The sequence below is a fragment of the Hirsutella rhossiliensis genome (assembly GCF_020360975.1).
Source record: "Hirsutella rhossiliensis strain HR02 chromosome Unknown scaffold00013, whole genome shotgun sequence".
NCBI classification, from domain to species: domain Eukaryota; kingdom Fungi; phylum Ascomycota; class Sordariomycetes; order Hypocreales; family Ophiocordycipitaceae; genus Hirsutella; species Hirsutella rhossiliensis.
Genome location: NW_025408679.1, coordinates 143712 through 156163, shown reverse-complemented (window position 1 = coordinate 156163; position 12452 = coordinate 143712).

The window sequence follows — 12452 nt, the reverse complement described above, 5'->3', positions numbered from 1 at the left end:
CTAATAAGTAACCTAAGAGGGTTAACTAAAAAGTATAGGCGTACCTATAGGTAGTTATAGCCTATAACTAAGCGGACTAAGACCGCTAGCTCCCCGCTACCTAGCTCGCGCTAAATAGTAAACTATAAACCTTTATTAAGATAGCCCCCTTCTTCGCAATATATAGCTTTAAGCCGCCCTCCTCGACCTTATTTACCGCGGACGTATTAGCGGAGTAGTATAGTAGTACGTTATTAGAGAGCCGCGCTTTTACGTTTATACGGAAGCTATAAGAAACTATAGAATACTACTAATCCGCGATAGCCGCTATAGTATAGGATTAAGAGCGGCACGCTAATAAGACTAGGGCGCTAGCGGATAGGTTTATAGTAAGGGATAAAGTATAGCTCGACCTCTATAACTATAGGTTAGCGCGACTAAAGAAGAAGCTAAACTAGCTATATATAAAGTTTATAGTACGGAGGGTCGTTAGCCTATAGGTAGTTAAGCTTAATAGTCTCTTAACGGGGGTCTATAATAAGGTTAACGTTAACCTCTTTTGCCGAGCCTCCTTTAACCCGCTACTTAGATAAGAAGTAGCGGACGCTTAACCGCCTATATTTAAGGTAGAGGGAGATAATAAATTCGAGGTTAAAGAGATATAGGCTATATACTAAAAGAAGGTAGGCTAGGGGAAACGCTAGGAGGTTCTCGTTAAGTAATATAAGTACCTCGACCCTATATAGGAACCTATATATAAGTTTATAGGAGCTATAGCCCTTAATAAGTTCGAGGCTTTATATAAACTAATAAGTAAGAATAATAAACTAGTAAACTACTAATAGCGGCCTAGGCTAAGACTATAAAGTAGGTAAAGTAAAAGGGGTAGTTATAGTAATATAAGTAATATAAGTATAATAGTATAAGTAGAGATAAAAATAGCGTTTATTATAAGGCGGAGCCCTTAAACTACCTAAGCTTATTCCTTATTATCGTCGTTACCTTTATTATTATCTTTATTATCGTTATCCTTATTAGCCTCCTCCTTCTTATTAGCGGCGGCGGCGGTTTCTAGGGCGCTAAGGCAGCGGCTTTAAGGGTAAAGGGGCGGCGGCTAGCGGCGGCGGTAGGGGTAGCGGCGGTAGCGGAGGCGGGTATAGCTAAGGGGACCGCTAATAAGGCGATAGAGGCGGTATCCTTAGCGCCGGGTATATTAAAAGCGAAAGTAAGGGAGTAAAAGAGTAAGGACCTACTTAAGTATAGGGCCCTATTACTTAAGGGCGCGGAGGTTATAGTAGGCGGCGGCGGCGGCGGTAAGGCGCTTCTTAGTAGCCCCCCGCGCCTACTTATACGAGCTAGCCTTTTAAGCTAACGCCATAGTAAGTAGGACGGGAGGCGCCGCCTTATAGGCGCGGCCGGCGCGTGCGTACTAATAGTAGCTACTACTATAGTAGCGCCTAGCCTAGTTAGAGTAGTCGAGCTCTTATAACGTATAATATATATAAGGGGCCGAGTAGGCGGCGCTAGCCTATACTTAGCGCTTATACTATAGGAGGTTAGTAGATAACGTTTATTATACTTACTTAACTATAGACTTATAGGGGTAGTAAAGATAGAGGCGGGGGCTAAGGGGCCGGGCGTTATAGGTAGCGGCGGGGACGGCGTTATTACCTTAAGGGGCGATATAAGGGCGAATAGCGTAGTAGAGGCGGCGGCGGCGGCGGTAGGAGCGGTAGTAGCGGCGCGGGTAAGAGCGGCGGTAGTAGCGGAGTCGTCGTCGGCCGCGGCTAGTATAGCGTCGACGAACGACTTTATATACTCTAAGAAGGAAGAGGTAAAAGAGAGAGAGGTAGATATATTTATTGCGGAAGTTAGCTTAATAAAATATAGCCTCTTACTTAGTAGGGCGTAAAACTTACTAGTTAAAGTTATTATTATTATTAGGGCTATTATTACTACTATTACTATTACTATAAGTATATATTAATAGAGCGGCCTATATAGCTAAGAACGGACTAATACCTTAGGTAAAGTAGAACTTACTTATTAATACTACTACTATAGTTAAAGAAGGGAGAGAAAGAAAGGAAGAGGGAAAGGAGGGATATTACTTTATATACTTCTTAGTAGAGGATATTACCTAAGGTAGAGGGGACGGGCAACCTAAGGCTTATATAGGTTTAGACCGGCCGCTAGCTACTTAAGGGCGTATATAATAAGTTACGCCCTTATTTAAACGGCTAGCTAGCTAATAAGTATAAAGCTAGGTTCTAGCTACCTAGGCTAATAAGCGCGGGGATAATAGGGCTAGTAAGGCTAGCTTAATTAATAGGAAAGGGTAAGGAAGAGCTAGCGGTATAAGCTTAATTATATAGGAGCTATTAATAAGGTAGCCCTATACCGCGCTTAAGAGAGGGTATTATATAAGAGTTTTTAACTATTATAAGTAATAAGCTTAGGCTATAGCCTAAGCTATATAGTTATATATAAAGGGCCGGATCTTATATATATAAGGGCGGGCTAGCTATATATAAAAGAGCTCTATATAGCTTATTAATATTATCTTATAAACGGTACCTATATATATACCTCTACTTACTTTATAATAGTAGTCTCTTTTTAAAGGCCTAACTTATAGGCGCTTTTATTCTTTATAGCTCTTATATTACTATTATATAGCCGCGGCCGCGTTAGCCTATTAGTTTATTAGTTAGTAAGGTAAGTAATATCCGGTTACTAAGCTAGGCGCTAATATAGGTCGCTCTTAGGTAGGGCCGACTAATTAAAATTTAGTTAGCTAGCTCCGCTAATTAAAAATCGGTTCCTATCTAGCTACGCGACTTCTTAATTAAGGGCGCGGCGGCTTATATTTACTATTTATTATATAGTTATTAATTACGCGCGCTTAGCTTATATATATATATACTTACCCTCTCTCCTTTATTTTATTCTTACCTTCTCTTACCTCTCTATCTATTATCTCTTTTATAGGCCTTAGTTCCTTACCTATATTATTTTTATATTCTTAGTTCTCCTTAATACTATATTTAGTTCGTTCGCTATTATATTACTATATCTAACTAAGAAGCCGACTTAGGTAGTAGTAGCTTACTTCCTTTAAAACCCCTTTATTATAAAAAAGTCGCTACTATAGTAAGATCGGAGCGCTCTATCTTATATTTTATATATATCGGGCGCCTTACTAATAAGCTTACCTATAAGTCCTTTACTAGCTATTAAAACTAATCCTATAAGTATTAGTCTTAGTCTTATCTTAGGTTAATTTTACTTTTAGTACTTTTTACTAACTTTACTAGCTATAAAGGCTAAAGCGTATATTACTTATACTAACTTTAACTAATCTTATTATTAAGTAAGTAACTTTACCTTATTATAATATAGTCTAAGTTTAATACTAATTTATATTTTAGATTACCTTTAAAGGTAAAGAGGCTACTTATACCTTTTACTAAGCTTAGTCTAAGGTTAATAGCCCCTCCCTTATTAAGGGCTTAGTATAAGAGCGCCTTTACTATACTACTTTAGAAACTTATATTTACGCTAATTAAAAGGCCCTTACCGTTAAAGGTAAGGGCGCGTTAAGCGAGTCTACCCCTAGTCTAGCTATAGTAACTAAGAATATTAAGACGCTTACCTTAGCTTTTACTTATTTTATAGATAATACTTACTATATATATAAGTCCTTAAAGAAGTACCTAAGTAAGTTTAGTAATACTATTAAGACCTTAGCCTAAGTTAAGCTTAAGTTACTTTTAGTTACTTAAAAGACTCTTATAGTAGTTAATAATCTTACTAACTATTTCTATTTTATTACTAGTAATAACTATAATAGTAAGGATAATAGTTTTAACCTTACTAGGCCCGGTCTAGCCCTAGCCCCTTTTAATAAAAGGAAGGGTAAAGGTAAAGGTAAAGGTAAGGCGGCTATTAAGGCTCTATCTAAGGCTAAGGCTAAGGAGTCTACTACTATCCTTATACCTATAGTTATTTTAAAGATAGTATAGGATCTTACTATATTACCTTTTATTAACTTTAACGCTAAGCTATAGCTTAGTAGTTCTCTTACTACTAAGCTAGCCTTAAAGCGTCCTTATCTTATATTACTTAGTAACCTTACTACTACTCTTAATTTTATTTAATAGTATCTTTATACCTATCGCGGTTTAGTCCTAGCTAAGATTATTACTAGTCTTAACCTTAATTAGAACTAAGGTTATAGTATAAGCTATAGTAAATACCTCTACGCTACTATTAGTATAGGTCTTACCTTAGTATAGGCCTTAGTTATTATTATAGAGTAAGTAAAGGCGTATATATAAGTGCTATTTATAAGATAATATTAATAAGCTATATAGAGCTCTTTTATATATAGCTAGCCTATATATATATATATAAGATCCGGCCCTTTATATATAACTTATATAGCTTAGGCTATAGCTAAAGCTTATAACCTATAATAGTTAAAGACTCTTATATAATACCCCCCCTTAAGCGTAGTATCGCGCTGCCCTATTAATAGCTTTTATACTATTAAGCTTATACTACTAGCTCTACCTTACCCTTTTCCTATTAATTATACTAGCCCTACTAGCTTTATTATCCCTATACTTATTAGCTTAGGTAGCTATAACCTAGCTTTATACTTATTAGTCGGCTAGCTATTTAAATAAGGCTATAACCTATTATATACGCCCTTAAGTAGCTAGTGGCCGGCCTAGACCTATATAAGCCTTAGGTTACCCGTCCGCTTAGCCTTAAGTAGCCTTCCTTACTAAGGGGTATATAAAGTAGTATCCTTCTTTCTTCTTTCCCTTCCTTTTCTTCCTTCTTTAACTATAGTAATAGTAATAATAAGTAAGTTTTACTTTACTTAAGGCGTTAGTTTATTCTTAGCTATATAAGCCGCTCTATTAATATATACTTATAGTAATAGCTATAATAGTAATAATAGCCTTAATAATAATAATAACTTTAACTAATAAGTTCCTTACCCTATAGAGTAAGAGGCCGTAATCTATAATACTAACTTCCGCGCTAAATATATCTACCTCCCCCTCCCTTACCTCCTTTCTCTTAGAGTATATAGAGTCGTTTATTAACGCTATACTAAGTATAGCTAATAATAGCTCCGCCGCTACCGCTACTCCCGCCCGCGCCCTTACTACTACGCCTACCGCCGCCGCTACTACCTCCGCTACGCTAGCTACCCTTACGTTGCCCTTTAAGGTAACGACGCTATTCCCGCCGCTACCTATAACGCCCGGCCCTTTAGCCCTTACCTTTATCTCCGCTACCCCTATAGGTCTATAGTTAAGCACGCGTAATAAGTGTTTTCCGCTAACCTCCTATAATATAAGCGCTAAGTATAAGCTAGCGCTACCTACTTAGCCCCCTATATATATTATATATCGTAGGAGCTTAACTACTTTAACTAAGTCGGGCGCCGCTAAGTAATAGCTACTACTAGTATATACGCGCTAGCCGCGCTTATAAGGCGGCGCCTCCTATCTTACTCGCTATAGTATCGGCTTAAAAGGCCGGCTTATATAGGTAGGCGTAGGGGGCTACTAAGAAGCGCCTTACCGCCGCCGCTACTATATACTATAACCTTTATACCCTTAAGCGATAGGGCCTTATACTTAAGTAAGTCCTTACTCCTTTACTCCCTTACTTCTACCTTTAACGTACCTAGCGCTAGGGATACTACCTCCGTTGCTTTATTAGCGGTCCCCTTAGCTATGCCCGCCTCCGCTACCGCTACCGCCCTTACCGCCGCTACTAACGCTAGCCGCTACCCCTTTACTCTTAGAGCCGCCGCCTCTACTAACTAGCTTATAGGCTTAGAGGGCCGCCTTAGCGCCTTAAAGAGCGCTACTACCGCTAATAAGAAAAGAAAAAGCTAATAAAGATAAGGATAATAATAATAATAATAATAAAGGTAATAATAATAATAAGGAATAAGCTTAAGTAGTTTAAGGGCTCTACCTTATAATAAATATTATTTTTATCTCTACTTATACTATTATACTTATATTACTATAACTACCTCTTTTACTTTACTTACTTTATAGTCTTAGCTTATAAGAATATACCTATATATTCCTAATTTACTATTATAAAGAAATAATAGGTATAGGGAGGCCTTATAGAATAAGCTAGCAAAAAGAGGCTTTATAATATAGTCTAAGGGAATAACCCTTAAAGATAAAGACCTCTACTAGATATCTATACCTTCCTCTAGGAAAAGCGGGTTAAGATAAGCCTATCCTTATAAATATAAATATATATAAAATGCATAAGTTAATTATAAGTAGAACGGATACCCTACTACCTATTTTAGCCTAGCGGTTCCGAAGATATCCGCGATACGAGAATAGGTAGGGCATAGAATATTCTAGTTAAATCTACTACTTATACTAGAACCTATAGTCTTACGTTAACTATTACGCTATAATTAAACTATCTACTAAGTTAGGAAGATATACTATAGATAGAGCTTTTTAAGTACTATAAAATATACTAGAAAGCTAACTAATTAGTCTACTAGTAGGCGAGCAATAGTCTATAAGAGGCAAAGGATTTCCTTAGGAGTAGTAGATAGAATAAGTAAGTTTATAAGTATCCTTTATAACGCTATTCTTTTAATATATTATTTAGCCCCTTATATACTCGTTATAAATTCCGGATAAAATCCTACCCTATACTCCTTTAACCGATCTCTCTACTTATATTATTAATTACCCGATTCTATACTTATTACTTATACCTTCTTATATAGCTTAAGCTACTACTAGTAGTTTATTAGTTTATTATTCTTATTTATTAGTCTATATAGGGCCTTAAACTTATTAAGAGCTATAGCTCTTATAAACTTATATATAGGTTCTTATATTAAGTCGAGGTACCTACGCTACTTTATAAGAACCTTTTAGCGTTTTCCTTAGCTAACCTTCTTTTAGCGTATAGCCTATATCTCTTTAACCTTAAATTTATTATCTTCTTTTACCTTAATAGTAGGCGGTTAAGCGTTTACTACTTCTTATCTAAGTAGTAGGTTAAAGGAAGCTTAGTAAAGGAGGTTAATATTAATCTTATTATAGATACCTATTAAAAGATTATTAAGCTCTACTACCTATAGGCTAATAACCCTTTATACTATAAACTTTATATATAGCTAATCTAGCTTTTTCTTTAGCCGCGCTAACTTATAGTTATAGAGATTAAGCTATACCTTATCTCTTACTATAAACCTATCTATTAAGGCCTTAGTCTTATTAGCGTACCGCTCTTAATCTTATACTAAGGCGGCTATCGCGGATTAGTAGTATTCTATAGTTTCCTATAGCTTCTATATAAATATAGAGGCGCGGCTCTTTAAGGATAAACTATTATATTACTTTACTACTATATTTATAGTAAATAAGTTTAAGGAGGGCGGCTTAAAGCTATATATAGTAAAGAAGGGAGCTATCTTAATAAAGGCCTATAGTTTATTATTTAACGCGAGCTAGGCTATAAGGAGCTAGCGGTCTTAGTTTACTTAGTTATAGGCTACTACTACCTATAAATACGCCTATACTACTTAGTTAACCCTCTTAAGTCCCTTATCGGTCTATAGGTAATAGGCTATACTAAGTAACTATATAATTTAATATAGCTAGTATAAGTACTACTAAAAGCAGCTAGTTTAGTTTAATCTTTTATTACTTATAATAAAAGTTAGCTAGCTATATAAGTAGGCTTAGTACTATAGGAAGCGCTCTATATAAGCTTTTATATCTATAAATAGTATTAGCTTTAATACTACTAATTTACTAAGCTAGTCTTTAATTACCTATATATAGTAGTTACTGCCTTTTATAAGTAAAAGGTCTATTATAAAGTCTATCTATATATATATATAGAACTAGTTAAGTATTAGAAGATACTTAAGTAGCCCTTTAAGCTATACCCTTTAAATCTTAGTATAGTTATAGATATTATAGTTATAAAGAAAGTAGCGAATATAGTACTATAAGAGGGGCTAGAAAAAATCCCTTATAAGGCCTACTACTATACCCTACTAACTTAGGTAGCCTATAATACTAAAGTTATAGACGAGCTAAACTACCTTCCCTTAAAGCTCGTTTTATTTATCTAGCTTTAACGGTCTATCTTTCTCCTTAGCTTTTATAGTATATAGCGCGCTTAGTACCTATAGTCTCCCCTATTAATATAAATGCCCTTATAGGTTAATATAATAGTTAGCTACTTATACCTTTAGCTTTAGCTTTAAATCGAGGCGTCGAGCGCTAGATTTAACGGCGCGGCGTATACTCTTATAGGTATAGTTTAAAAATAACATCCTATCCTATAAGCGTTAAAGGACCTTATCTTAAAATACCCGCGCTATACGCGCCCCTAGGCCGGTCTATCCTTCCTTACTAAGCTAAGGTAAAGGTATAAAGGAAAGTATATTTATTAATACCGCGCCTTCTTTTACTAAGGAAGCTCTTATATAAGTCTATAGCGCCTTTTATAAGATAAGCTATAGATCCTAGGCCTTAATATCCGCTCTTATTAGCTAGTCTTAATCCTTTTAAGAAAGTATATTTAGGACTATAAAGTCCTACCCTAGCTAGTACTAAATTAAGAAGTTAAAGTATAAGAGATACTTTACTTAGTAGGCTTACTACTTTAAGAGGTACTAATAGGTTATAAAGTACTTAAGGTTCTTATAGTCTATAAGAATATTAAAGCTCTTATAGCTCTAGAGCTCCGCTTACTATTATTTAAGGTAGCTAATAATCGCTAGTATCTCCTTATTATAAATAGCGTAATTCCGCTTTACTAAGGTTAGCTTATAAGAGTAGAACGCTATTAGTTACTTCTACCTATTTACCTCTTAAGAGAGCGTTCCTTTAAGTACCTAGCCGCTATAGTCTACTTTAACTAATATAGACTAGTCGAAGTCTTACTAAAGTAGTACTAAGGCCCATAAGAATAGGTCCTTAAGCGTATAGAACGCTCCTTCTTATATAGGCCCTTAATAAAAGGCGGTTTATTTCCTAGTAATCTTATTTAAAGGACTTATAATATAAGAGAAGCCCTTAATAAATATCTTATAATAGTTCGCGAACCTAAGGAAGCTCTATATACCTATTTATATAGTTAGGGCCGCTTAGTCTTAGATCGCTTAGATCTTTATAAGATCCGCCTATATACCTACGCTTATATAAATAATAAAGCCTAGGTACTTAACCCTCTTAACCTTAAATTTATACTTATCTAGGTTAAGGTAGAGCCTATAAAGTTAAAGGCGCTCTAGGACCTTTTATACTTTCTATATATAGTCCTTATAAGAGCCGCTTATATAGATAAGGATATTATTTATATATATAGAGGCGAACTTATTAAGGAAGTCTTAAAGTATATTATTAATATAATACTAAAAGGTAGCGGGCGCTCTTAAGAGGCTAAAGGGCGTTATAAGCTACTTAAATAAGCTATAGCGTATATAGAATACTGTCTTTTACTTATTACCCTCTAAGATTTATACCTTATAAAACGCCTATTTTATATTTAGCTTTATAAACTACTTTACCTTTAAAAGGTTATAAAGTATATCTAAGATTAAGGGTAAAGGGTAGCGGTCTAGCCTTATAATTATATTTAGAGCCCTATAATTATAATAGAACTATATCCCGCCCTTTAGTTTACGTATAAATAAAACCGGCGCTCTTACTTTAGAGCTACTTACTTAAATAAAACCCTTATCTAAGAGGTCCCTTAGTATCTTCTTTAATACTAATAGCTTTATATATAATATACTATATTATAGTCTAAATAGTATAAGTAGTTCCTACCCCTTTTTATTAGTATAGAGTACGATCTTATAGTTTACCTCTAGCTTATATAGGTTAAGCTTATCTGCTTCCTAGGACTTAAATAGCGGTAAGAGGTTATAAAAGCGCTTTAGTATCTATTACTATAGCTTAAAAGGCGACTTTAGCTTGTTTATTTAAAGGGCCTTATTAATATCTATTAAGCTAACTATATAGACCGCTATATTAGCCGCTACCTAGCCTTACCCCCGCTTTACCTATTATATAGTTCTTATAAAAATAAAAGTAAGGACTTCTTATACTAAGTATAAAGCTTATACCCTTAGTCTTATACTTATAGAACTATTATTATAGTAAACCTATTATTATATAGGCCTAAACTATAGCTTCTTTTAATATAAAACTAAGTATAACTTTATATATAATAACTAAGGTTTCCTAAGGATTAAGGGAAACTTTAGTTAAGGGATTATCTAAGCTATAATAAGCTTATAGTAACCGTTAACCTTTATAGCTAGCTATATAATACCCTTAATTACTATACCCTCTATCGCGCTTAAGGCGCCCTTTACTTACCTTAGGGCGATCTTTTCTACTAGTACTTATATCTTTTATATAAGCGCCTTATTAACTATAGTATAGTATTAATAGCCCTTATCTATAAGGGTAGTAATAAGTAAGGAGTTATTAATTATAACCTATATTAAAGTAAGCTCCTCTTTTATATAAGTAGATAATTCCTCTTTCTCCTTTACTAGTATTAGTAATTAAGGCTCTAAAGCCTATCTTTACTCTAGAGCTACTTTATTTCCTTTAGGCCTAGGGGGGCGGAGTCCTCCTTATTATCTAAGATAAGGAGCGGTTTTATCATCGCTACTTAAACCGCTATAGGCCGCTTAGCTAAAAAGAAGGGGCATTTTAATATAAAGTATATAGATACTCTATAATATAGGTAGCGGCCGTTAGCCTTTTTCTTTTTAATTTCCTTACTTATTACCTACTTCGCTTACTACTTAGAGTATAAGGCGGTATAGGGGGTAGTTAATAGCGTCTTCCTACCGTATTTAGCCCGGTCTATATAAGTAGCCGATATTAAGGTATCCCTATCTATATTAATAGCTAGTTATTTATCTTATAAAGGGGCGGTAATCCTATCGCTACTATATAGCGTATACTTATAAAGCTTTAAGAAATATAGCGTTTACTTATAGCCCTAAGCTACCTTTATTAACTAGCTTATATTCTTACTATAGTTAGTAGGTATAAGTATAAGGATAAGTAGCTCTTATAAGGCCGGCGTAATTAAATTCTATAGCTATATAAGCTTTACGCTATCTTCCTATACTTTAGTCCCCGCTACTTATAAGAGCGTCTCTTTAAAATTAAGAAGGAATTTACTAAAGGTTTATTTATCTCTTTACTTAAGGGTCTATAGCCTATCTTACGCCTTCTCTTACTTTTATACGTTGCTAAACGTATATATAAGGTATTAGAAGAAGTCTTATAGGTCGCGTCTACCTTTAGGGCCGCCCTTATCTTAGAATCTAAAGATCCGCTATATCTAAGGCTCCGGTAGCGTATAAAGGAGTAAATACTATACTATATCGCGATAGCTATTTAGGCCCTATTTCTTATTAGTTATAAACTTTATCTATAGCCGGCTAAGAAAGAAGTAAAAGGACTTTAGCTTACTATCCTAAGTCGGCTAAAGGAGCGGCTTCCGCGTTAGTAGTATTACTACTATAACCGGTATTATAAAGGTCGTAGGGGTTAAAGCTAGTCTTATAGATAGCTCCCTTAGTATAGCGAGAACCTTATCTTTCTTATTAGCCGTCGCGCTTTTAATTGCTTTTAGGATAGCTATAATACTTCCTATCCGTTTAAGGAGGGGTAGAGTACTTTCTTAAAAGCGGGGCGCCCTCTTTAAAGAGATATCTATTAGATCTATTAGTTAATAGCTTATACTATTATAAAGTAAGTAGAGGCGTATATATAGGTACTATCTATAAGATAATATTAATAAGCTATATAGAGCTCTTATATATATAGCTAGCCTATATATATATATATAGGATCTAGCCCTCTATATATAATTATATAGCTTAAGCTATAGCCTAAGCTTATAACTTATAATAGTTAAAGACTCTTATAGATATCGATATATTATAGCTAGGTTAATAGCCTACTATTTTCTATAAGAATTTATATAGTCTATGTATTATTATATTCTATAGTTAATAAGGTTAGAATTTATAGTTATAAAGATATAAGTAGCTAGCTAAGGAAAATCGCTTCTTTTAATACTTTTAAAAAAAGCTAGTAGCTTTACTTTTATACTTAAAGTTAAAATAGTAGCTTACTTTAAAGCTCTTTAAGTAATAGTTCCTCTAAAAAGGGATATAATATACCCTTATAAGCTCTTCCTATTTAAGGAATTATCTATAAAGGACGAATCGCTTAAATAAAGAAAGATTTCTATAGCTAGTTTCCTTCCTTACCCTCCTAGGCATAGACCGTATAATCTCTTTAAATAGAGATAAAGGATAGCTCTATCTACTACTTCTTAATACTTAGGGCTAGGATTCTAGTTATACTTAGCTAGCTAAGAGACTATAAAAAAGATATCCG